At 39.0% G+C, this 24136-nt stretch overlaps 1 protein-coding gene across 3 annotated transcripts in view; it reads right to left on the bottom strand.

The window, feature by feature from the left end:
- Nucleotides 1-24136, bottom strand: part of PSD3 (pleckstrin and Sec7 domain containing 3) — a 601036-nt gene that overhangs the window by 364551 nt on the left and 212349 nt on the right. The window lies entirely within an intron of this gene.

Below are 24136 nucleotides of genomic sequence, written 5' to 3'. Positions count from 1 at the left end.
CTACTGGAGATCAGGCTAGCTTTTTGGCCCTGCCACAGAAGATCCTAAATTCCGCAATTTGCTGCAATGCCCTAAGCTCCAAGTCACCCAAGAGATGACGTTTCTGCACCTTGTCACACTGTTGTCACATGCTAGTCACTTCACAGCAACTAAAATACTTGCAGAAGTAACTCCCATTGATACCATTTTAAACTTGCCAAAGTTTGGGGAAAGCTCATTATTGTAAATGAGAATACCAATTACCTGCTCCCTTTCCGTAGAGTTACAGATGGTACTTTATACTAAATGCACATACATGTACACACATACACTCACAAATCTTCCTCATACTCTGGGGATTAGGTCTGAAAAACACTATAAACTTTATGGAGGGAAAAAAGTGAGGCCCAGAGAGATTGCTGACTTTCCCAAAAAGACAAAGCTACTTAGTCACGAAACTGAAATTAAATCACATCTATCTTCATTCTTAGAGTATTTTCCACAGTAAACAATCCAATGTACTAATAAAGATCTTAAATAGGGGTGCCTGGGTGGCTCAGTGGGTTAAGCCTCTGCCTTCAGCTTGGGTCATGATCTCAGGGTCCTGGGATTGAGCCCCACAGCAGGCTCTCTGCTCAGCAGGGAGCCTGCTTCCTCCTCTCTCTCTGTCTGCCTCTCTGCCTACTTGTGATCTCTCTCTCTGTGTCAAATAAAATATTTAAAATAAAAAAAAGATCTTAAATAAAACTGAAAGGCAAAATCACTAAGAAAAAAAAAAATTAGGTGTTTGGAGATTCAAACAGACTTAGGCTCAAGGTTCAGCCTCACCAAGCTATTATCACCTGTCCTAGCCTTGGCTTCTTACTTAGAAATAATGAAGATCATAAGACCGCCATTAAAGGGTTACAGTGAAGACTGAATAAAATTAGTCACTGAAAAATAGTGGTTAACTATTAAAGTTTTTTAAAAAGATTTTATTTTCTCTTTCCCAAAATTCTTAATTTTACAGAATAGACATGGAAAAAAAAAAAAAGGTTCCCCACAACTCCCCAGAATAAATCCAGGGGCCACATACCAATGTTTAAAGCACATACTTCATCCATGATAAATGCTCCAAAGAAATTTGCAATGTTTGGGGACAGCAGTTTAAAAAAAAAAAAAAAAAAAAAAAAACCAAGATGGCTGTGTTCAATACCTGACTGCAATACAGATACCTAAAAGAGACCCAACTAACCCCCAACTCCGAGTACCAATAACACACAGTATGCACCACTGTGTCCAACACCACCTCTATAGCCATGTCTTAGAACAAACTAGAAGGCAAGAGCCACCTTTTTCTATATGTCCTCCAAAAGAGTATTCTATTCCTAGTGCTCCAGGCTCTGAAAAGTGGAGCTATTAGAAACAAAAACAAAAAAACCTTTTTAACTTTCTAACATTTCTCAAGCTTATTTGACATAAATCCATTTGTGCTAAGAACATCTCTATTCGACACCTAGAGAAATACAATTTGGAAAACCCTGACTTACTACAGTACTGTCATATACCAGAGAAGTTTCGTGAACTTATCTTTACATTAGAAGAACCTGGAAATTGTGTCAAAGGCAACTTCTCTGATCCCACTCAAGACCCAAAGTTTGAGAACCAATGGGTTAGTTATATGTAATTACCACCAGTACCTCTCAAAGTTCTATGTCTTTAAGAATCACCTGGAAGCTTGTTTTTAAAAAAAGCACATTACTGGGGCACCTGGATGGCTCAAGTCAGTTAGGCATCTCCCTTCAGCTCAGGTCATCTCTCAGGGTCCAGGGATTGAACCCCACAGGGGGCTCCCTGCTCAGTGGGGAGTCTGCTTCTCCCTCTCCCTCTGCCTCCTCCTCCCTCCTGCTCATGGTCTGTCTCTCTCACACTCTCTGTAAAGTAATAAATAAAATCTTTAAAAAAAAAGGAAAAAACTCAGATTTAGAGGGTGCAGGCCACTTTGAGAATCACACCTATAGTAGGTATGACTAAAATGTCTCCTGGCTATAAGTGTCTTCATCCTAATCATTACATTTTATAAAATAGTAAGTAACAATTAGGATATGAATGCTGAGGGGGAAGGGGACCTTGTTCATTGGTAAATAGTAGCTCAAAGCATTTCTATATAATTTTGAATGAAGATGCTTTCAATATCTGCTTTAAGATAAGGAACTATAATTCACTGATTGATACTCTGAACATTACTGCTTTAACTGATCACTATCTTTCATAGACTGAGAATGACCTGTGAAAATCTGATCTCTTCCACTGCTTCCACACTGATGGCTTTAAAAGTACGGGAAGACAGAACACCCAGCAGGATCTGTGTACTTGGTTCATAGCCACTTCCTCTGCTCAGATGCTGGAGTTCTTCTGCATGTTCCCTTCTTAAAACAAAAAACATCGTGATGACTAGTTAATTTTATCCATCAACTTGACTGAGGCCCAGATGCCCAAATACATGGTTAAACATTATTTCTGGGTGTGTCTGTGAGGGTGTTTCTGGAAGAAATTAACATCTATTTAGTGAACTCAGTAAAGCAGATACCCCTCCTCAATATGGGTGGGCGTCATCCAATCCACTGAGAGCCTGAATAGAAGAAAAAGGGGGAGAAAAGCTGAGTTTGACCTCTGCCTGACTGTTTGAACTAGGACACCCATCTTTTCCTGCACCGATCACTCCTGGTTTTCAGGGCTTCAAACTCAGAATCTATACCTCTCTGGCTCCGAGGTCTTTGGATGATACCATCAGCTTTTCTGGGTCTCAAGCCTGCAGATGGCAGACTATGGAACTTCTCAGCCTCCATAAGCACATAAGCCAACTCCTTAAAGTAAATTTCATTTTATATATCTCCTATGGATTCTGTTTTTTCGAAAAACCCTAACTAGTACAGGTATACTATACTCTACATGAATTGGTACAACTGTTGGATCCAAACAGGATAGTATTAACAGCAATTTCCCTTCTAACCTAAGTCTAACTTCCTACAGTTCTCATCAGATGGTATAATGTCATATTACCTTATATTCCTTGTGATGTAAAAGAGCTTCTTTTGTACTTTTCTGTTTGGAAAATAAAACTGTTATCATTAAGAAGGAAAAAAGTTCTATTACATACAACTGATTCCACTAACATCTACCGTATTATCCCTGATGTTTGGGAATTCGTATCAGCCTTGGCAAAGGCCATTTGGAAAATTTTTGAAGGTTTGGTTTTTGGTTTTTTAAAAATTTAATTATGTCTATACATACCCAGGGCCATTTCCATTTCACACTTACAAAAGTGATATGAATATTTCTATAGCCAGAAAAAGTACATCTATCTTTCAAGTATACCGTAAGTTCTAAGCCTTAAGTGCTGTAACGTAACTAACGTCAGCTATAACTAACAAGGAGCTAACATCAGCTCATACCAAAGTGATATGAATAGTATGATGATTTTTGACACTGTTTTGTACAAAGTTAATGTCACAGTTAAGAGCACAGGCTTAAGAGAATGCCTAACCATCTACAAAGTTCCCTCACTGACATCAATTACTAAGCATCCAAACCTCACGGTAGGTATACAGAGATGAATAAAGAACAAAATACAGCTCTCAACACCCAGGATTTCAGTCTATGGAGTGAAAACAAACTTTATACAAATAACTACAAACATGACGGAAATCATGGAGCAGTTAGTGCTTCAGTTGCAAGAGGTTACATCCTGTACAACCCTCAACCAAAAGAAGGCATTCACCGGGTAGGTAGTGGTGAAAGAAAGGCTCTCCTGGCACCGGGAATGGCACCATCCAAGTTAAGGGAGGAGTAAAACTGCATGGCTTGTCCAGAGAACTACAACAGGCCAATGTCACCAGATTACAGGGTAGGAGAAGGGGAAGGAGGAGCATGAATACTTGAGCAAGGAAGCCAGACAAAGACCTAAGAAGTTAAGAAAAATGGCCAGATTTGAGAGAGATCACTAGGTGGCATTATGGACGGTGACTGATTACACAGATGGATTAAACAAGCTGGAATTTGTAGCGCTTTAAATGGCAGCAGAAAGTAGTGCCACTCAAGGTTTGTTAGGAAGGGAGACTGAAGATGGGGGCTTCCAATTACTAAACTACTGCAAGGGTCCAGGCAAAAAACACAGAAGACTCAATACAAGGTAATGAACATGAAGCTAATGAGCAGAACTGTAAGAAAAGTAGTAGAAGTGGCAAAATGTTTCAGCCAATTATACCTGGGAAATGAAGGAAGGAGACAAATCAAGGTAGACTTTGAGCTTTTGGCTTTGTACAACCTAAGGATGCTGGATGAATAATAGTGAATTTAACAAACTTTTAGCCAAGGTAAGAAACACAAGTTAGACTGCTTTAGGAAGGGCAGGGTTAATGCATGTGACTTTTTTTTATATCAGCAATAAAATCTGATTATTTCTCATTCTTAAATTACTTGAGTCTCATAAACTCCTTGTAAGGTGTAATATTTTTATTTTACAAGAAAAGACTCAGAGAAGTTAGCAAGATTCCCTGAGTTGCCTAATTTAAAAGTTACAGGCAGCAGAACTATAAGCCAAATCTTCTAGCTCCTCTAGCTCCTTGGTTCAGGGTTATTTCTACTTCACAAATTTCACCAGAGGAAACATATCACCCTCATACTCTAATTTTCCACTTTTCCCTTAACTAATTATAGAAAGCATCCTAAGTTACCAAAGTAACTAGTCCTTTATAACTACAAACTAGTCTTATAGTTGCTGATTTTTCCACTGAATGCTTTATGTATTTAGTAATGAGAAATGCCAAATAATAATACGAAAGATTCAAGTCTACTTACAAGTTACAGAAACAACCAAGTTACCACATCCAAATTTTTATAACAGAAAAATATGGTCTTATTCATGATTCTTTTTATTTTTTTAATTCCCCGACAAAAGCACTTTTCTTTATAATGAAAAGGTAAACTACCTAACATCTAAAATTTTTAAAATTTTAATTTTAAAATAATATTTAAATTTAATATTAATTTAATTTAATATTTAATTAGAATTAATTTAATATTAGTTTAATAACTACAAGTGGAAAAATAAAAATTCATTTAAAAAGACAGGAGGAAAGAAGTTTAGAATGCATCTAAAGAAGGAATCTTTAGATACATTCAGTCGCCATGGGCCTTTTCTAATACAACCTCCATTCATCCAGAGGTCTTCTACTATCATAGGATGGGTATCATTCTCTTAAAAAAATTTCCAAAGCCTACAGAATATCCTCCTAGCTCCTCAGCATGATGTTCATTGCACTATTCCTAGCACAGTGTTCTCGGTATCAGCTGGTCATGTATCTAGCCTCAGTTTCCACTGCATCTTTCCCTGTACACTATGCAGACCCTTTGCTCAGGTTAGTGTTCCCTTAGCCCCAAGCGTGCGCTTCGCCTCTCTAGCATGTGGAAATCTACTCATTCCTCCAGGCTCAACACAAATGCCTCTATTCAGCTGATCCAAGCCCTCAACTGACTTGACTTTGTAATCTCACAGCATTTTTGCCCCACCTCTAAAAGGGTACTTCTTTAATTCTGTCTTGAAATAAAATAACATATAGGATATGAATTAAAAGACGCTCTAAAGTTTGAGAGAAAATTTTTAATATAAATCATAATTTTATAAACAGAAATTTTTAAAAGGCTACCATCTTACATGACCTGACTGGCAAAAAGCACAACCATTTTTCCCTCAAAAAAGCTCTAGAAACACCAAACCTTCGCGATTTTCTATTGAATGAATAAGCCCTCTGGACTCCGTGGACTCTGGATTCCACAAGCTCAGTAAAATGTGTTCAGGTTCTACTTGGTCTTCCTGATGATAAATCCTTGTGGCCCACATCTAATACAGATTCATTTGGTGGCAAGCCTAGCTCTGCAGCAAATTTTATGTACCAAAGCTCCTTTCTTTTAACTATTTCCCAAGAGGACATGGAACTGATGCATACTACAATTCATTTCAAAGAATACCAGTAGAAATTACCTGCTGTGATCTATGGTAGATAAATATTTAATAAGTACCAGTGCACCCTTGGCTATTATAGCATCAACAAATTTCATCTGTTGGCTTTTGGGGAAAAAGAAATTAGTTAACTAAAGAATTCCACGGTTGAGAAAGGAAATAAAAGAACTACAGCATAACCAGAGCTACTGTCCCTGAAGAAGCTGTATTTATCTTTTTGAGGAACTGGCCCTACTGCTTGCAGACCTTTTTCCTGTCTCAGGGTTCCTTAATCACAGACTAGATCCGTTCAACCTCAATTAGCTCTGAGGACAGAGCATGTCTTGGGGAAAAGCTGATACCACTTTCAGGTATGAAAAACCAAATACTGGAGAAATAGCAATGCTGAAAAAATGCTGTATGGCAGCATGTGACCAGCACAGAACACTGGAGTGGAAAAGCAAAACAACGCAGTGGTTAAAAGCAGGGATGTGAGACCCAGACCTTGGTTCACATCGTGGCTTCATGTGCAACAGCTGTGTGATGATGAGCACCTTCCTTCTCTGCACCTCAGTTTCCTCTTCTGTAAAATAGGTACAAGTGTTAACATCCACAAGTGCATACAATAGCATGGCTACTATTACTACTCTGGCCCTGAAGCTGGAAAGCCACATGACCTCAGGTAAGTCACTTAGGATCTCAGCTACCTTGTCTATAAAGTGAAAGGGTTAATTAAATCTGAGCCAGTGTTCAGCTCTAGAATTACTCTGAGTGGAAATATAGAACCACAACTTAAACTGCCAAAATACGCAGCCTCAACTTGCTTATTAGTCATATAGTAATCTCATATAAAATCAGCTCAATTGCTGTGTTCGTTTTTAATACCAGTTCAACATTATGTCAGACAGTAGATTGCCTAAGAAAGACATAGTACGAATAAATACAGAAAATAAAAACCAAAAATGCATTGGGTCTTCCTGTTTATATTCAGTTCTGAGTTCACAGTTTATAATTTTTTTTAAAAGATTTATTTATTTGAGAAAGAGAGCATGAGAAAGGGGGGCAGAGGGAGAGAGAGGAGAGGGAGGAATAGGCTCCCTGCCAAGCAGGGAGCCCAGCGTGGGGATCGATCCCAGGACCACAAGATCACAACCTAACCAACTGAGCCACCCAGGCACCCCACAGTTTATAATTCATAGTAGAATATGATAATACACCAAAAAGCAGCATAGGAAGACAAGTTTAACTTGAAGAACACTGAAACCTTATGATAATTTTTTACTCACTGCTAGAAATATTTTCATAAACTGGTACCATCCAGGCTCACAAAAGCAAACCTTCCTTTCATTTGACAACAAAAGAGAACCAAATACTACATCTTTATAGGCATTCCTGTTTTTCCTGTTGCCTTTCTTCACTCTGGCTTCTTCACTATGGTCTTTCTTGTAGGTGGGGTTCCTGAACTTTATGAGGTAGTCTGCCATTTTAGAGGATGTAAAAATCCAGTAGCTGCACTACTTCAGCCCTGGAGAGCCAAGAAATTAAAAGGTAAAAGCATAAAGTACAGGGTTATATTTTCTTTCATGTCCAAGGGTACACAAGGGTATACAGAGTTCATCCACATATGAAACAGCCTTCCAAATTCCTCAAAACTCTTTGCTCAGACTCCAGTAACAGAAGACAGGCCTTCCCTTCAGCTCTGCACAGGTTCAGATCCAGGTACAATGAAATGTTTCTGACATAGGCATATGCTGCCTCTACCCTCTTTCAACTCTACCAACTTCCCCCTTGCTACTACTGTTGCTAATCCAGGCAGCTCCCTGCATTATCTTACTTGATAAACTCGCTGATAAGCATGCCAAGCACAATCCTCCATTCCCCTTTTAATCATTAATTTAGGAAGCATTTATCAGGTGAGAACTTTTATAAGTCAGATACAGTGTTCAATAAGGCAGATAAAAGATACACTCTCTGGCATTGCAGTATGAGGTTACAGTTGAATAGCTATAACAATTTTTATTAAAAGGCATGATTTTAAAAATTACAATTTTTTTAAGATTTTATTTATTTATTTATTTGACAGAGAGAGAGAAAGAGAGTCCATAAGCAAGGGGAGCAGCAGAGGAGAGGGAGAAACAGGCTCTCCGCTGAGTAGGGAGCCCAATGTAGGACTTGATCCCAGGACCCTGGTATCATGACCTGAGGTGAAGGCAGACACTTAACTGAGCCACCAGGTGCCCTTTAAAACTACTTGTTATTTTAAAGGAAATGCCACTTGCATTAGGAATACATGGTGGGACATAACTTAGTCTAAGGAAACCAGCCTTCCTGGAGAAAGTGATACTGAAGTTGACCGAGGACAAGGATGCTAAGAGTGGCGGGGGGGGGGGGGGGGGGGGGAGGGGCGGAGGGAGAACAGGAAAGGCCAATGCACAAGAACAAAATATAGCTAAACTTCACTACAGTTGAAGTTACCCGGTGGAAGTAGGAGATATGCAGAATACAGAGCCCGTAAAAGAGGAAGCTAGAGAGGCATGCAGCTGCTACATTATGAAGGTTTCCTGCTGACATCAGCATCAAGACACCGTCTATTCCATTTAAGGTGTCTTTCTCAATTTTCTGTAATAACAGTAAACCAGAAACCAAAAACTAAATCAATCAGAAAACTAAATCCATGACATGTTATATTAGCAAGTGCAATATAATATGTTAATGGCAGTGATCATATGTTCATTTTAACAGGGATTTTCTAGAGGCGATGGTTGGACCAGAAACAGTGCAGCAAGTGAAATGCTCAGGCTCTAAGATAAGGCAGCAGGAAAAAAACTGGGGGGGCAAGACACATTTTCCTCTAGTTTCATTTACTCACACGTTCCCAGGGCATTCTAATCAGAATTATCCCCAACAAAGCACAACAGTATAAGAATACATGCCCCAGGGGCACTTGGGTGGCTCAGTACTTAAGCATCTGCCTTCGGCTGAGGTCATGATCCCAGGGTCATGGGATTGAGCCCCATGTTGGGCTCCCTGCTCAGCGGGAAGCCTGCTTCTCCCTTTCCCACTCCCCCTGCTTGCGTTCCCTCTCTTACCCTGCGTCTCTCTGTCTTTATTTATTAAGCAAATAAATAAAATCTTTAAATAAAAAAAAAATAAATAAAAAATAAAAAAAAAGACATGCCCCACATTTCAGTATAATAATAGTTGTATTATTATACATTTATATATAATGTTGGAATATGCCTATGTTGGAAATATTTCATTGTACTTGGATCTGAACCTATGCATCCTGAACGATCTACCACAAGAGAAGAAAGGAAGAGATGAAGGTAGAAATAAAGTGATAATTACTTATATATTAAAATCTCCACATGTAAAGCCCAAACATATCAAGTAAAGTATGAGCCAGCCTGCTTGAGGTGGTCAATTATAAAACAAAAGTATTTTTAAAATAGCTTTAATAAACTACAAATGAGCAATTAAAAAACATAACTGAAAAAATCCTACCCATAATAAGAATAAAAATTTATAAAGTAGCTAGGAATGAACTTAAAAGCACAGAATTAAAACAAAGCTACAACATTTTGCTAAGAGAAAAAAAAATGAGTACAAAATAAAGACTATACTCTTGGAATGAATATGGCAAAGACACTCATTTCTCAAATTCCTCTAAAATTTAAACACAATTCAGGGGGCACATAAAAAATAAAGCCATCAAGAACTAGAAAATTGGGGCGCCTGGGTGGCTCAGTGGGTTAAAGCCTCTGCCTTCGGCTCGGGTCGTGATCCCAGGGTACTGGGATCGAGCCCCGCGTCGGGCTCTCTGCTCAGCAGGGAACCTGCTTCCTCCTTTCTCTCTCTCTGCCTGCCTCTCTGCCTACTTGTGATCTCTGTCTGTCAAATAAACAAATAAAATCTAAAAAAAAAAAAAAAGAACTAGAAGAAAATATAGCTAAATGTATAATTCCTCATAGAGAAGGTATTTCTCAACATTACACCAGCAGAAATCATGTTTTAACTGACAAAGTCAATTACATGGCAAAAACACCAAGCAAAAGAAAAATGATAAATGGACAGAAAAACACCCATAAAATAAAGACAACACTAGCCTATATATGTAAAGGACTTCTGTGGACCCAAAAGAGAAAAATGAATACAACAAATAAAAAAATGGGTAAAAGACACTATGCTGAATATTCTAGTTGCTGTGTCTCTCCTAGAGAAGCTGTTTCATCCACAGTGCCTGGAAGATCAAATACCTCAATCCCCTAACCTGAAGGGTGGTGTTAAAGCCAGATGGAATAAAGAGTTATGGGGGCAAAGAGGCCCAGAGGAAAGGGAAATGCAGGATGTAAAGAAAAGCAGGAGAGTGAGGATGAGGGAGGGAGGGAGGCTGTCTCTCTAGTTCTTGTCTCTGGGAGGGATGACTTTCCTCTGTATTCTATTCCTCGAGATAAACCCGAGTGCCTGTGATATCAGTCCAATAAAAACCAGTTCATGTAGGTTTTCAGTCACTATACCCAGAGCCCAGGACAAAACAGACATGGGCAAACAATTCCCAAAAAAGGATAAAAAGATCAAAAATACACATGTGACAAAATGCTCATACATATAAGTTACAAAAGAAGTATAGGTTAAGCTTAAAGCTCAGATAGCTTTTTCAACTGGAAAAGAAAAAAAAATGTACTGAGACAACTGCACAGCAGGATATGGGAGAAAATAGAAACAACTCATACAGGATGGAGGAATGTAAACTGTAAAGTTTCTAGTTTCGGTAAGCCTTAAAAACTGTATATCCTAACAACCAGAAATTATACTTTTAAGCATTTAGTTTAAGGAAATAATCATAAACATGCACAAAAAAATTACTTAAGAATATTTACTACAGTGCTATCTTATAATAACACACAAAAAACTAACTTAAAGATTACTTAAATCAGTGTTTCTCAAGTATCATTCATCACTTTCAATGACTTTTATATATCCCTTCACCACATGTACTGATTCACTTAACATTATTCCTTAAGTCAGCTCATGGTTTTTATTTAACCTACTCTTTCGACAAGGTTTTACTGAGTTCACACTATACGCCAGGAACTGTTCTAAGTGCTGGAAATTCAACAATGACTAAAGCAGACAAAAATCCCTTCCCTAGTGGAGGAGCTTACATTTTAGTGAGAAGATAGGTGATAGTAACTAAAATAAGTAGCATATGCATTATGTTAGTGACATGGTTAGGGAGAAAAAAATAAAGCAGGCAAGGGGAATATGAGGCTCTGTGGGGAATAGGGTTAGAATTTTAGAGAGAAGGTAGCCAGGTAAATGCTCACTAGAAAGACCTGAAGTGAAGGGACTTACCATGAGACTGAGAGATAGCATTCCAAGACAATGGAATAACAAGGGCAAAGGAAGAGGTGGAAACCTGTCTGGTGTGTTCAAAGAAGGGCAAAGAAGCCAATGTGAGTAAAGCAAAGCAAGTAAGAAGGATGAAAGGAGATGAGATCATAAAGGTATGGGGTATATTTTGTAGGGACTTATACATCATGGTATGGACTCTAGCTAATGCTCTGAGATGAAAAGCCAACAGAGATTGAAAAAAGACGTGGAACACTAGATAAAAGGATATTGTAATAAACCATTGTGACTTGGACCATTTGGATCATGATAGCATTTGGAATGGTGAAAGAATTGAATTATTAATATATTTTGAAGGTAGAGCTGACAAGATTGCTGATGTGCTAGATTAAAGACCTAGTGAAATCACCTAAGGAGTGAGGCAATGAAGAGATGCTCACGACTCCCAACAACTAAAGGTTTTCCACAGTAACTGTAACCATGAAATCACAGGTTTGATGTGCTAGTTATAATTTTACAATATATATTAGAATATATACCTATTAATGAAACATGCTCATTCACATATTTTCTATAATATCTCATATACCATGAATAGTGTCTGCACCAAACTTGGGGAAATGCTATCTAAATAAACTTGATACATTCTATGCATGTGTGTGCATGCACACACACACACACACACACACACACACGATGAAAATGCATATGCCAATATGGAAATAGTACCAATTCCTTGGGGGTAGAATAGCTTGTTTTCCTCTCTGTGCTTTTCAAGTTGTCTTCAATGAATATATACTTTACTTTTGATATTGTCTTCAGTGATAAATACTTTCCTTTTAGAATTAGATTCCCAATATACATGTGCATTTCATTCAAAGGAAGTTCTATGACTTATTAAACTCAACACCGAAAAAACAAAATGAAACAAATTCAAAAAATGGGCGTAAGACATGAAAAGACATTTCTTCAAAGAAGACATACAAATGGCCAACAGACACAAGAAAAAATGCTCCACATCACTTGGCATCAGGGAAATACAAGCAAAACCACAGTGAGATACCACCTCACACCAGTCAGAACTGCTAAAATGAACAACCTAGGAAACAACAGATGTTGACGAGGATGTGGAGAAAGCATTGGTACGAATATAAATTGGTGCAGTCACTCCTCAAAACAGTATGGAAGTTCCTCAAAAAGTGAAAAATAGAGCTACCCTATGACCCAGCAATTATACTACTAGGATACAGAATATATATAAATATATAAATAAATAAATACACACACACACACACACACACACACACACACTATATATATTTATAAATATACTAGTATTTATCCACAGGATACAAACACAGTGATTTGAAGGGGCACATGCACCCCACTGTTTATAGCAGCAATATCCATAATAGCCCAACTATAAAAAGAGCCCAAATACCCATCAATAGATGAGTGGATAAATAAAATGTGGTGTGTATATATGTGTGTGTGTGTGTGTGTGTGTGTGTGTGTGTGTGTGCGCGCGTATGCGTATGCATATATGCAATGGAATATTACTCAGCCATCAAAAAGAATGAACTCTTGTCATTCGTAGCAACATGGATGGAACCAGAGGGTATTATGCTAAGCGAAATAAGTCAGACAAAGACAAATACCATATGATTTCACTCATATGTGGTATTTAAGAAACAAAATAGATGAACATAGGGAAAGGGAAGGAAAAGTAAAATAAAAACAGAGAGGGAGGCAAATCAGCACTGGGTGTTTTATGCAACTGATGAATCACTAAATTCTACCTCTGAAACTAATAAAAAAAATTAAGTTCTTTGTTCCTGGTTTGATCTGATGGGTAAGGCTTTTAGCTACATATCCAGGACAAAAAGGAACTAGGATATAGACCTTCAAGGTGGGGGTGGGGAATTATGCTCAGAAACAAAAAACACAGGCCCAGAGAGTAGTATACATAATACTACCAGTAGCAGACACAGATAGTATACATGATCTTAAAACTCCAGTGGACAGCATTCCACGTGCAAAAATCGAGGTCCAGAAAGTAGAAGACAGAGAGCAAGTGCAAGATGCTCTTGAATCAGCCATGAACAAGTTCTTGGGCACTGGTTAGACCAGGACCAGCTCTCTACCAAGAGCTTCTTCACTGCGTTGTGGTAAACAAGTCTTCTCGACATATGCCAATACCATAATACCATATTTTAATGAACTGCGCAGATACTTCCACATTAAGGTCATCTAAATTACCCAGGGGGCACCTGGGTGGCTCAGTCAGTTAAGCATCTGCCTTCAGCTCAGGTCATGATCCTGGAGTCCTAGGATGGAGCCACACATCAAGTTCCTTGCTCAGTGGGAAGTCTGATTCTCCCTCTCCCTCTGCTCTTCCCCTGGCTTGTGCTCTCTCTCTCTCTCTCTCTAATAAATAAATAAAACCTTAAAAGAAAAACATTACCCAGGTAAAAATAAACCCAGGTTTGTCTACATAGAGCTCAAGAGGAATGAGAGCAAGTTCAATGAAAGTCAGAGTGGGATCTGGAAGAAACAGACTATGCTTTCCCTCCCCATTCTAATGGCCTAATTTTCATACCACTTAGTTAGGTTACCAAGATATCACTGTTCTTAACACTTTATTACTAACTGCCAAAAGACCATAAAATATGCATATTAAATGAAATGAGAAATGAAACTCTACAACATTCTGGTCAGCTCTAAGGTTTTCAAGTACTCCAGCTTGGTTAAGAATTAGGATGACTCTCTTCTAGCCTCAATCAGATCAACAACTCATTTTTATCTTCAAAATGTCGTGCTGTACATCAGACGGACAGCCACTGGGTAAGGGAGGGTCAGTCTGAGAATGAAATGATAGAGGACTGTTCTAGATGCCTGCCCTGTGTAGACAAAGCTCTCTAATCTCTCTAATAAAGAGCATAATTATGAATGGCTTTAAGTTATCTCACTTATCAAATGAATCATATGGCTTAACCAGTTATCACACAATGCCATCTGACAAAGCTCACACTCACACCTGTATTCCTCTGGCAGCCCTGAGCAGGGCTTTTAGATTCTGAACGATCTTCTGCCAATAATTATAGAGTTTTAAGTTTTGATTTCATGTAGAGCTATGGCTTCATAATGTGATCAAGAAACATTAAGTCTACGGTATTATCCAAAGGACTTCATTGTCTTACCAGTCTTGACAAACGTTAGAAGATGGGTTTCCTGGAAAGGAAATAGTCTGCGTCTGCTCTCCAAAAGTACTTCTGTGATTAGGAAAGCTAAGTACCATTATTCACTAATTGTGTCCTTTCTCTTTAAAAAAACAACAACAACAAAACTACAAAGAGTTAGGGAAACTTTTTTAATACATGCAAACCAAAGATCAACTTTTTAAAAATAATAATATTCGATAAAACAAATATAAGCTTTCAGTGGCTGACAACCTATTTTGGCTAAAATCATTTCAAAACTATAACTTTGACCTTGTTTTGCAGTAATCTCAGCCAGTCTCAACATACTCTACAAATGACCCAAAGGAAATGGGCTTACCATACAAATGGGAATGGCAGATAACTCAAAAAAAAAAAAAAAAAAAAAAAAAAAACTGTAAAACAAACAGAAGGAAGAGGTCTTTGAAAAGTGAACTAAATCTCAAAACACCACTTCTTGTACTAAGCTCTCTCAAAAGCAGCCAAGGTACTGCTCCTCATTTTCACCAGCAGAGCAGCCACGGAAACGTGCCAGCATCCTAACTCAAGAGCACACCATTTACAAGTGGTCCGAATTGGTGAATTCATTGGTTTCCTGCATTATTATCTCACCAGAGCACAACAGAAAAGACATCCCTAGTGCAAACACATTTTCTCCATTGATCTTTGAGACACAAATCTAACTTACTTTTAGAGGAAAAATTTTCCATGACCAAAAAACAACAGAGCAAAGTTTCCCTTTAAAAGTTCCTTTGTCAAAAGGCAAACTTCCTTGGCTCCTCTAAGTACACCTTCCTCACAGAATTCTCTCTCCACCAAAGCACCTTGAGTTTGTTTTTCCTCATACAACTCATGGCCCTTAAAAGTGGGGCCTGTTTGTTACAGCAAAGAAAAGGGAGTAACAGACAGGCTGTGGCCAGTCATAGAGGAGGCCTACTTGGAGAAGAAACACTTCTGCAAATGTAAGCTGGAACCAGGATTACTCACCCAGAGAAAAACAAGTTTCCTAAGAAGGTTTTGCAGCTCCAGTAGTTCTAGAACACACCACTCAACCACAGGGATCACCCACTGTAAGTCAACTCAACACTGAGCTCAAAGTACCAATGGGGTTATCCTCCAAGTATTTTAGCACACAAAGCAAGACTTGGGCTTGACTGTAGCTCTCCCATGACACAGTGATGACACAATTAGCTCCACACAGTATCTCCCTGCCTCCCACACAGCCTACAGCAGTGGACTGACAGATGTGGTAGTTACTTAGCAATACTTTGTGGTTATTTCACCCACATCATTCACATAGACAGACAATGCAGTGCCATCATTCCATAAAAACTTTTCTCTCTCCTCCCACATACTGTTCCACATAATAATTTACATTATTACATGAACAAACAAAATAATGGCTCATGCTTTGTAAAAAGTAACCATCCCATGAGCCTTTAAGGATCCTACTGCTCATCCCTTTGTCCCCTGGGTCTGAAACAAAACTACTCTGCATTAATTCAAAGGAATGCAACTACCAAGTAAATAAGCCTAAAGAGCTTAGAGCAAGAACTACCTTCTGTCTGAAAACATCCTGCCATCTCATGCCCAGCAGCTAAGCGTCAGGCCCCCAATCAATCCCGTGTTACAGGGTGGGGTGGGGAGGTGTGTACTGGAGGGAAGGCTAAGCCAAAATGTCTCAAAACACTTACGACAAACATGTTGGCCTTCCACAGATGACCTGGGTGGTTGGTATATATTTTGCTAATGCTAAATGAACTAAATGAACCCTAGTTGGTCTGCCCAGGCTGTGGTAAACATTTCGGTGTGATCCGTAACAGACTGTACTCAATTTCTCTCCACCGCCATTCAATGCATATCTGCATTCAGATAAAAATGACAGTTAATGTGTATTAATCACTTTCACAGTTCTAGGCATTGTTCTGAGACTTTTACAGGCATTAGCATATTTAATTTTCGTATCAACTCTATGAAGTAGGTATCACTAGTATGTCTACTAGACAGACGGGAAAACTGAAGCACAAGTGAGCAGTATGCCAGAGCTGGGATGTGTATCCAGACAGGCTGACGTAAGACAACACACTGCTTATCCTGCCTCCCTCGGACAGGTCTATGATGCCAGTGTGGTAAGGCCGATTTACAAACAGCAGTCAGATGTGAGAGACATGTTGAAGACGTTCTGAAACAGCAGGAGAGTTGAATTCTTCTTTCCATCTCCTCATTAGCAGTGAAATTTGGGGCAAGCTGCGTCACTTCCTTAACCTTAGTATATTCATTCATCCGTACAACTCTGTGTGTGTGTGTGTGTGTGTGTGTGTGTGTGTGCCTGTGTGTCTGTGTAAGGGAGGCTGGATGAATGTCCCTTCTCCCTCTAAAATTCTACAACAGGCAGTAGTCTCTGATCTCAACTCTGATCTCAAGGTTGTAAGTTCAAGCCCCACATTAGGCATAGAAATTACTTAAAAATAAAACCTCAAAAAAAATAAAATCTTTACTTTTAAGATGAGTTATATCTCACAATAATTTATAGTTTTATTAATATACAGAGTTTGTTAATATTCAGCCAATGAGAGCTCTGCAGCAAAGGTTTTAGACATAAATATGTATCAAAGAATGGGTGCATTGACTAAAGAAAGCCTGGTACAATGTTAAGGTACAGAGGTCTTCCTCTTATGTTCTCTCAGAACATTATGAAATCAGGCATGGGACTTTCCTACTATACTTGGTAAGGTTATTAGAGTACTATGTGCTCCTTAAAAGGTATTAAAACAAGAACCTAAGTAGGGGATGCAAAGTAAAAGAAGTCTCATAATTTCTGTTGGATAAAAATCAAGTTTATAACCTGAACTGCCTGGTAAACCTAGCCAGGAGTGACAATTCATGCTTAAGGCAGTTAGGTAGTACCTAACTTTATGGTGGCTTAGTAAACCGTCCTACTTGTTATGGCTTGCTAATATGTGTTCCTGTGTGTATGCATGTTTGTGTACAGCATGGAAGGGCAGGAGAAATATATTATGTATTTTTAGCAAGGACAACTCAGGAAAGCAGCCCTTGAGGAGTGCTGGTGATGCCTGGAGTAGAATTCAGTATCATGCAGTTTAAGCTTCAGACAAAGCAAGTTCCACTTTCAACTATCTGATAAACCTGGGAGTTCTTTATTATACTCTGTTTTTTAAAAATGTCTATTTTAAACTCACTCTCTCACTCACACACACACACACGGTTTTAAAACCCACTAGCATGGAGGAATCAGTCACCCTTACTTGCCATGAAGAGAAAGGGCTCCCTGGATCCCACAGTGAAATGGAGAACGGAAGTGCAGGCACTGTTTGAACTAAGTAAAAAGAAGGATGCTGGTGAGCAGGTGGGCTTTTCTGGATTGCACCCAGACAGGTGGTATCAAGCAGTCATGCCTGGGTGACTCAACCATGATGATGATGGACAAATTCTCTAGAGTTTTTCAAGAGATAGTTGTTTGCTGCTGACAGGCATGAACCATTCTCAGGAAGTCTCAGAAGGATCAGGGAAGGAACAGTCTTCTACACTGAGCCACACCACCCGTAGAAAAGTCCCGTATGACTCAGTATATGAGGGTGACAAAATGAATTTAAAAGCATAAACTAACAAAGGGCCCTGGCCCCTTCCTTTGTTTAATTATAACCTATTCTATTTGCAAGTAGAATGCTCAAGGCCAATGGAGGTATACAGCTGATAAAGATACCCTAGCTACTAGCTGGAGGAGCAGAAAGGCAGTGAAGAGCCCCTCCTCTGCTGTTTCCAATGCCAACAATCCGATGGACTTCACCATCCTCCCATTTTCGTCAGTGTTTCAAGTGTCTTAGAATCCCAGGAAGCAGTACCTGGAGCCTACTGCTGGATACACAATGAAACTGAGGATCACACCAACTAGCAATCAACCCTCAACCAGTGCTCCTTGAACAAAACCACAACTACTCTGTAAAGCATACCATTATCCCAAAGGAGCTCAAGACTGCACAGTTCCAAAGTTCGCATGCCTTTATAACTCCTCTGTGTTGCAGAGACTGCTTAGAAGTAGGCTATCAGAGGTAGTTTATTTTTGACATAAAAATGCTCCCACCATGGGCTTAAATGGAAAAATCTTTTTTTGGTCTCTTCATAGCAATCTAACTGTTTTCTTTATGGGTCCCTAGCTGGCTCAGTAGGTAGAGTACATGACTCTTGATCTTAGGGTTGTAAGTTCGAGCCCCACATTAGGAATAGAGATTACTTAAAAATAAAACCTCAAAAAAATAAAATCTTTTCTTTAGTTTTAAGATGAGTTATATCTCACAATAATTTACAGTTTTACTAATATACAGGCTTTGCTCATGTTCAGTGAATGAGAGCTCTGCAGCAAAGGTTTTAGACATAAATATGTATCGAAGAATGAGTACATTGACTAAAGAAAGCCTAGTACAATGTTAAGGTACAGAGGTCTTCCTCTTATATTCCATATGTCAGAACATTATGAAATCAGGCATGGGACTTTCCTTGGGCAGAGACCCATAAATTTTCATATTATTCTAACTTTTAAAAGGACATATTCAGTTTCTATGTTGTTTTTTCCACTGTTAATGCAACACTCTAGCTGTCTCTGCTGTGGTGTTAATAAAAACTGAAATCATCAGAAGAATTATGGGGACCCATAACTGGAAGTTATTGTTCTAGACAGCCAAATATCAGCATGAGGAATTAAACTCACCATATTTAAAAATGTAAGCAAAGGAGTCAGACATTATTTAAATTTTTCTATTTTTTTTTTACCCTTTATACAACGAAGTGCTGTGAGAGGCATTAGGAAATTCCCTCTCCCTGAAAGATGCATGCAAAGAACTCTGTATTCTGGATTTTTCTCCTCTTCTAATAATAGCTTTGAGATATAGCTATAAGCCTCACCCAGCACCCCTGACTGAAGGACACCAAGAGGTACAAAGCACAGAGGAGAGTAAAAAGGAAATGAGTATGCAATAATGTCCCTTGCTGCTAATTTAAGCTTTATGCTTAATGGAAATAATATTAAAAGCACAGTGAAAATACAGGCATTTTCAAGTATACGGAATGACTTAATAAGGAGGATGACAACAGTGAAGATGGTGGTGATAACTGACATTTCCTTGCACACTGTGTTAAGCACCTCACGAGCATTACCTTAGCTGAAACACCTCTAGAAGTATTACTGTATTACTGTCCTTTTACAAAGGACAAAAGGGAGGGTTTTTCCCCCCAGGGCAATACTGTCAGGAAATGGCCAGCTTGGCTATAAAAATGAATCTCCTGAAATAAAGAAACAGATTCTTACCCCTACAAGTGATTCTAAGCCATCACATACTTTAGAATTCTAGCCCTAAAAGAGATCCAGCAGTTAGCTCGATGGGACTACATAAAATATTTAGAGCAAGACTTGCATTAATACTCTTTAAATCATATAAATATATCCATAATTACATAAGAGCTGCAGCTTCCCAAGGATAAACTATGAGCTCTGGTAATTATTCATCAAATACAAAGATGTCATAAAAAGAAAGTAAAGGAAGGTCCCCTTCAATCCTCAGAGAGTTCTAAAGAAGGTGGGATTTACTACAAGGTGATCTCTCCTCTATTCTTTTTCATATAAATGATGTGAGGTAGACATGCATACGTCCCATCAAAAACATGAGAACTCTATTACTGATTGCTAGTTTCTGTAATTCAAGGCCTTATGTATGAACAATTTAGTGTTCAGCTAAATAGAATAATGATCCTCCTTCCATTCACCATTTATAGCTCTTTTTTTTTTAATAAGATTTTATTTATTTATTTATTTGACAGACAGAGATCACAAGTAGGCAGAGAGGCAGGCACAGGGAGAGGGAGAAGTAGACAGCTTGGCGCCAGGCTCGATCCCAAGACCTAAGCCGAAGGCAGAGGCTTATTACCCTACTGAGCCACCCAGGCATCCCGCTCTTACTCTTCTATACCCTTAAACCCAAACCACATTGAGATTAAACCATTTCCACTGAATACTCTGAAGCTAGAAAATCAAAATAGAACACACTGGATGTGCTTGCAATTTCAACCACAACTCCTACTCCACCTTAAATAGAAAGGGCTGCTTTCTCATGGAAAAATAAGATTTATTACTAGCAAAGTTAGAAGCACAAAAACAATAACTTATAAGGGAAACTGTTCACTAGCAGGGTTCCTTTGCAACAGATTTTAATTGGGAGAAAAATAGAGCAGTCAAATTCCAGAATAATCTAGTCCGCACAGCATTTATTTTGGGTATAAAGAAAATGACGTCATTATAGGGTTAGGATCCAAAACAACTGTCCCATACAAAACTGGTTACAATGACCAGTTCATTCCAAATTGGTGGGAAAAGCCTTGTATTCAAATCCAGGAATGTACAGCCTTAGATGGTTCAAAGCATGTCATGGGAGTTCACAAACTAGTCTAGATTGTCTAAAGTCTTGTTATTTAAATAGAACAAAGTTTTAACTTGAAGGTAAGCTTATTCTAAGAAGAAAAAATCAGGAGATAAAATTATATTTAGTAAATTAGAATTTTTCTTCAAAAGTAAATAGCATCTTTCACTATTACCATTCTGCTTTGAAATTCTATTACTCATAGAAGCTTGGCACATCTATACAGATATTATCTTGAGGAAGACAGGGAGAGAAGAGGCTGTCATATCAGCAGTAAGCTAGAGAAATCTTCCAACTTTCTGGAGTAGCTGCCCCCTGGGCCTTTGGAATCTGTGCCATCCCAATGATGTGGCCCTGTCTGTGGTCCCAGAATTAGTGACATAGGCAGGGTGGCAACTCCATCCTCAGGCATCACTTCCAGGGTACAGGGCAGGGCTTCAGGAGACAGGAACTTCCAACCAAGAGAGGTCTGGAACCACCACATCAACCCCCTCTTAGTTATGTCAGTCGCACAAAATCGGGACTACTTGAGCCCTCTGAGTCCCTCTTCTCCCTCAGGTGGAGCTTCACAGATCTCATTACTACATCAGTTAGGACACAGCAGAAGAGAGAATCACAAATAAATCGAACTATAACCCAGTCTAAGAGTCTGACAGGAGAGAATACCGAAACTAATGTTTTGAATAAAATAAGCATATATAAATCAAAGAAATCCTTTCTATTTTTGCTAACCAATAGCACAGATTAACTCTCCACTCCTACTGATACCTTTGCCTTAAGTCAGTGGTATGAGCCTAAACCAAAGCATTCTCCAGAACTGGAAAGAGTGGCATCCCTCACTGGGATGGGATGTATTTTAAACTCAGGGCAATGTGACAACTCTGAAGTTGTCTGTGGTACTGAAAAAAATAAAATAAAAATAGGGAAAGGAGATTTTCAGATCTCCTCATGACCAGAAAATATTCTTGATAAGCCACTCAGTTCATGCACTCAGCTTTATCAATCAGAATACAAATGTTTTGATTGGCACTATCATTATCAAGAAAGCAAAGGCAAATAATTCCCTGAAGAAACACTGATGTTCCCTTGCTAAACCTCACTTAGGGTTCAAAAACACAAGCAGGTCCTTCAGCCTGGATGCCAACAGACACTTATTACAAGTTGGGGAACAATGAATGTCCTTGAGGCTTTTGTTGAAGAAAAAACAAACAGAAAGGGAGCTTAACAGAAAAGTTTCTACCATCCTGCGAAAGGAGATAATTTCCTCATGAAAGCATAGATAGTTCAAACTTCTGCCATCACTACAAGAAAAATTCAGACTAGAATCCTCTCATGTTTCTAGGAGGTTGTCCTCATAGAGAAAGCCTCAGACAGCTGATGCCTTCATAAATGCTAAAATCAATACACTAACTGAAAAAAATAATCAATTTTAAAACATCGTGGTAACCTGGACTTAGTGCTATACAAAAATAAAAAGACAGCCTCTGCCTTCAAGGAGGTTGTAAGCTCTATACAAGCCATCAGAAGAATCTGTTGTCACTCTCCTTTTCCCTCACCTCCACTCCTTTCTCATGGTCTCACAAATGAAGATGAAAACTACAGGGTCATGGCATGCTGGCTCTGGAAAAAGTATTGCCTAGCCTAACTCCTTCATTTTAAAGACAAAATCAGCTCAGAAATGGGTAAGTGACATGCCCAGAACCACAGAGCTAATGTGAAGGACTAGAAAAACCGCAGGTTCCCGACTGCCAATTATACACTTCTTCGGCTCAAAAAGGAGAGAATAGCTCTCCTAAATGCAGGGGATACAATATCCAGACACTGGATAACTAAGAATCAAGAGAGAATTACCTGGACTCTAAACTCCTACATTCTGGTTTCATTTCAGCTGCTTTGGGTCACACTTCTGCTTTCATGTGAGAAACAAGGACTTTAAGAAGGGATAAAGAGGGGCACCTGGGTGGCTCAGTGGGTTAAAGCCTCTGCCTTCGGCTCAGGTCATGATCCCAGGTTCCTGGGATCGAGCCCCACATTGGGCTCTCTGCTCTTCAGGGAGCATGCTTTCTCCTCTCTCTCTCTGCCTGCCTCTCTGCCTACTTGTGATCTCTGTCTGTCAAATAATAAAATCTTTAAAAAAAAAAGAAAAGAAAAAAAGAAGGGATAAAGAAGACACAACCATCAGTCACTTCCTTCAGCCAAAAGAAGGAAAATTCTAATGCCCTACTGTCTCTGTGCTCATCTTCCTAGCAGGAGTGCATTTGGGATTTCAAAGTAAGTATTTCTTATCAGCCAACTCAGACTGAAAAGAGGTAATTGGTGGATGTTGCTTTCCTGGAACAACAATACAAAAGTCAACCTGTGTACACAGCCTAAAAAAAGACCATGGAGGAGTGGAAAATGGCCTCTCCTTCCACTTGCTCTCCATCTTGTCAATGCTGTGAGCACTGCTGCTGAATTTCAGTGTTATTCTACCTGCTCCAGCTCCACAGTCTCCTCACTATTTTTCAGTTTGTTCTTGTAAAGAAGATTCTAATTGATCACAAAGAGCTAATCCAAGGAGCCAATTAGTAAGATTTCATGGAGTCAAGTAATGGGTTTTTTGGAGCTGAAAATGTATGTTGTAAATTATTTAATCTAATCTTATTTTCCATATGAGTGAATGGAGAGACAGGTTAGGAATTTAGAGAGAGACAGAACAAGGGCCAGAGCCCAAGTCTTCCAGCTCCCAGGACAGCATTCCTCCAACTATTACTTGCATCACCAGCAGACACAAGACTACTGTAGATGTCCACCTTCCATAGACAGGTCCGGAAGCAACTTGGGCTTACCAATTCTCCCTGGTTGATGTGCAATGGCCACATCAACATAGCAATTTAAAGTCCATGTCTGTCAGTGGCTACTGAGGCTCAGCAAGATAAGAATGTGGAATGGAGAAACAACTGGGAAGACATGAGCGTGGTTAAATATTCAGGGAAAGGAAAAAATCCCATGACAATTTGAATTCTGAGGACAGAGGAGACAGGAAAGGCGGAGGAAAGAAAACAGGATGGAGAAAACATGCTACCAAAAAAGCAAATATTCTGTCAAATAAATAAATAAATATCTTAAAAAGGGGAGGATGCTGAGTGGCTCATGGTTAAGCATCTGCCTTCAGCTCAGGTCATGATCCCGGGGGCCTG

This window comes from Lontra canadensis, unplaced genomic scaffold, assembly GCF_010015895.1.
Source record: "Lontra canadensis isolate GAN:19392208 unplaced genomic scaffold, GSC_riverotter_1.0 scaffold101, whole genome shotgun sequence".
Classification (NCBI taxonomy): Eukaryota; Metazoa; Chordata; class Mammalia; order Carnivora; family Mustelidae; genus Lontra; species Lontra canadensis.
Note: the sequence above shows the minus strand (reverse complement) of the source record. Positions and strands in the feature narration are given on the sequence as shown.